At 56.4% G+C, this 3,801-nt stretch overlaps 2 non-coding genes across 2 annotated transcripts; both read left to right on the plus strand.

Annotated features, from left to right (window-relative positions):
- Positions 1 to 1,815, plus strand: LOC142794105 (small subunit ribosomal RNA). Its single transcript, XR_012892073.1, has one exon. It is a non-coding gene; the product is annotated as a small subunit ribosomal RNA (ribosomal RNA).
- A 1,719-nt stretch (positions 1,816 to 3,534) lies between these two features.
- LOC142794116 (5.8S ribosomal RNA) lies at positions 3,535 to 3,687 on the plus strand. Its single transcript, XR_012892083.1, has one exon. It is a non-coding gene; the product is annotated as a 5.8S ribosomal RNA (ribosomal RNA).
- Positions 3,688 to 3,801: the final 114 nt, after the last annotated feature.

Consider the following 3,801-nt stretch of genomic DNA (forward strand, 5'->3'; position numbering starts at 1 on the left):
TACCTGGTTGATCCTGCCAGTAATCATATGCTTGTCTCAAAGATTAAGCCATGCATGTCTAAGTACATGCCGAAATAAGGCGAAACCGCGAATGGCTCATTAAATCAGTTATGGTTCCTTAGATCGTTTCTTCCTACTTGGATAACTGTGGCAATTCTAGAGCTAATACATGCAGTGAGCCTGGAGCCCTTTGGGTAACGGGTGCTTTTATTAGACCAAGATCGATCGGGTTTCGGCCCGTATTGTGTGGTGACTCTGGATAACTTTGTGCTGATCGCATGGCCACGAGCCGGCGACGTTTCTTTCAAGTGTCTGCCTTATCAACTTTCGATGGTAGGTTACTTGCTTACCATGGTTGTTACGGGTAACGGAGAATCAGGGTTCGATTCCGGAGAGGGAGCCTGAGAAACGGCTACCACATCCAAGGAAGGCAGCAGGCGCGCAAATTACCCACTCCCGGCACGGGGAGGTAGTGACGAAAAATAACAATACGGGACTCTTTTGAGGCCCCGTAATTGAAATGAGTACACTCTAAATCCTTTAACGAGGATCAATTGGAGGGCAAGTCTGGTGCCAGCAGCCGCGGTAATTCCAGCTCCAATAGCGTATACTAAAGCTGCTGCGGTTAAAAAGCTCGTAGTTGGATCTCAGTTCCAGACGAGTAGTGCATCTACCCGATGCGACGGCTCGGACTGAACATCATGCCGGTTCTTTCTTGGTGCACTTCATTGTGTGCCTCGAGATGGCCGGTGCTTTTACTTTGAAAAAATTAGAGTGCTCAACGCAGGCGAGTCGCCTGAATAAACTTGCATGGAATAATAGAACAAGACCTCGTTTCTGTTCTGTTGGTTTTTGGAATACGAGGTAATGATTAAGAGGGACGGACGGGGGCATTCGTATTGCGGCGCTAGAGGTGAAATTCTTGGACCGTCGCAAGACGAACTACTGCGAAAGCATTTGCCAAGAATGTTTTCATTGATCAAGAACGAAAGTCAGAGGTTCGAAGGCGATCAGATACCGCCCTAGTTCTGACCATAAACGATGCCAACCAGCGATCCGCCTGAGTTACTCAAATGACTCGGCGGGCAGCTTCCGGGAAACCAAAGTATTTGGGTTCCGGGGGAAGTATGGTTGCAAAGCTGAAACTTAAAGGAATTGACGGAAGGGCACCACCAGGAGTGGAGCCTGCGGCTTAATTTGACTCAACACGGGAAAACTTACCCGGCCCGGACACTGGGAGGATTGACAGATTGAGAGCTCTTTCTTGATTCGGTGGATGGTGGTGCATGGCCGTTCTTAGTTGGTGGAGCGATTTGTCTGGTTAATTCCGATAACGAACGAGACTCTAGCCTATTAAATAGGTGCGGGGTTCCCAGCACCTTACAACCTTCTTAGAGGGACAAGCGGCTCCTAGCCGCACGAAACAGAGCAATAACAGGTCTGTGATGCCCTTAGATGTCCGGGGCCGCACGCGCGCTACACTGAAGGAAGCAGCGTGTCTTTATCCCTGTCTGAAAAGACTGGGTAACCCGTGGAACTTCTTTCGTGATTGGGATAGGGGCTTGCAATTGTTCCCCTTGAACGAGGAATTCCCAGTAAGCGCGAGTCATAAGCTCGCGTTGATTACGTCCCTGCCCTTTGTACACACCGCCCGTCGCTACTACCGATTGAATGATTTAGTGAGGTCTTCGGACCGATGTCCGGCGCGGCCTTTCGGTTGCGCCGGTCTGTTGGAAAGATGACCAAACTTGATCATTTAGAGGAAGTAAAAGTCGTAACAAGGTTTCCGTAGGTGAACCTGCGGAAGGATCATTAACGGATTGTGAAGGGTGAGCGCCTCAGCTGCGTCTGCGCCCGACACTTTCTGCCGCTGACCCCGTTTGGACGCGGGGTCGGCTTTTCCCCACGGGGCTGCCTGAATGTGGAGCGGCACCCCGTGACAAATTGTTGCGCCCAGCGGACGCCAACACCGCGACCTTGGACGGTCGGCCAGGTGGCGGACGCGGGTACAAACGGCGCAACGCACTCATAGGTCGGCTTTCGACCCGCCACTGCACCGTGGCTCGAAGCGCTCGAAATGCGCGACCCGACCGCTGCGGGACCGCCTAGTACTGTAAACAGGAGCGGCGGAGCGCGAACGGCGAGTCGTGGTTACGTCGGTAGAAGGCGAGGCTGCGCGTTCCCGAAACGCCAGCCGAGTGCCCTCCCGACCGTTCGAGCGTGCAAGAACGAGACCCGACAATCGCGCGGCGACTGCCAAGTACGAGAGGAACGGCACAAGCGTCGGCGGTCGGTCAAGGAACTGGCGATGTGACGGGTCCGCTGTGCACCAGTGCATACCGTCCCGCCGTCCGCGGCAAGCGCCTCCGCGTCCTCGGGTGACGGAGGCTGCCGGTCGGTTCTTGCAGGCGAGGGATCTCGCTGGCACCGGTTCGCGTTGACGCGCGGCCGGTCATGGCACGGCGATGCGACGGCCGAGGTGCGCAGTACTCGATGGAGGAACCGCACGCTCCGATGACCGTCCCGCCCTCCGCGGCGTATGCGTACCGACCGTAATGGTTGCAGCAGCGCCGGCCGGCTTTTGAATTCGCCACACGAAACACGGTGCGAGATCGCGGTTAGGGGAGCGTCGACGTTGCCAGGCGTTTTGCTTGCTGCCGAGGGAAAGGCGGCACGGCCACGTCGCGCTCGTCGCGATTAGCGGGTCTGCGCGCTTTGGGAAGGTGCCGCAACGACTTGCCGAAAGAGGAAGCACGGAAGAACGAGGGACTTGGACGTCCCGACAATTGAACGCACTTGCGGCCAGGCCCTTGCTGGCTTCGTTCTTCCGCCTCGAGTAGGCTCGTACGCGGCTCCGGCGCCGAAAGTGGTCCTTGGCACCGACTTCGGTGGACGTGGGAAGTGCCGCGCAAGTACGGCGCGCCTGGCTCCACCTGTTGGCTAAAGTAGGCAGCCGGATCGGCATTTTGGTGTGCGGTGGCAAACCGTGGATGCGAAAAAAGCTTGTGCGATTTCGTGGAACAAAAAGCGGGGGTCCCCCTTTTTATGCGGAGGAGACCGACCCGCCCGCCGTGGTGAACCGCGACGCCACGGTAAAAACGGGAGAGGCTTGTCGATGGGACCGTGCATCCCGCGCTCCACGGAGGCCGGGAGGCGGCCGCCCGAGGAAATGTGTAGCCGTCGAGGCCCGCATCTGCGTGCACTCTTATCCAAATGGGTGTACCGCAGGCATTTTCTGGTTAGGCGGGCCAATGAGAGCGAGCACACAACGATACCTACGGGTCCGGCTTGGAGAACCGGCTTCGACGCCTCCCGAGTATTTATAGAGGGGTGGACCACGAAAGCACTCGCAAGTAGCGGAAGCGAAACGCCGTCCGAAACACACCGTTTGCTCGATTTGCGGCAGCCGAAAAAGGCGCGGCAGAGTTTTGGAGTCCAAGCGTGCGCTGAAAAGCGCCCTTCTTGGCCACTGTTTGGCCGAGTGCCAGAAACGTTTGGTTTTGACTGTACGGAATTGAACAAACACTTTTTCACGACTCTAAGCGGTGGATCACTCGGTTCTCGGGTCGATGAAGAACGCAGCCAGCTGCGAGACTTGGTGTGAATTGCAGGACACACTGAGCACTGATTCTTTGAACGCACATTGCGGCCTTGGGTCTTCCCTTGGCTTCGTCTGTCTGAGGGTCGGATCACATATCAAGAGAGCCTTCGGCGCACAAGGGAACGTGAGCCGTCGACTCGTTTTGACCGCGTCGGCAACACGGACAGCACGCTGAACACCTCACAGCGAGCGCCAACAGC

Source organism: Rhipicephalus microplus, unplaced genomic scaffold (genome assembly GCF_043290135.1).
Source record: "Rhipicephalus microplus isolate Deutch F79 unplaced genomic scaffold, USDA_Rmic scaffold_374, whole genome shotgun sequence".
Lineage (NCBI taxonomy): Eukaryota > Metazoa > Arthropoda > Arachnida > Ixodida > Ixodidae > Rhipicephalus > Rhipicephalus microplus.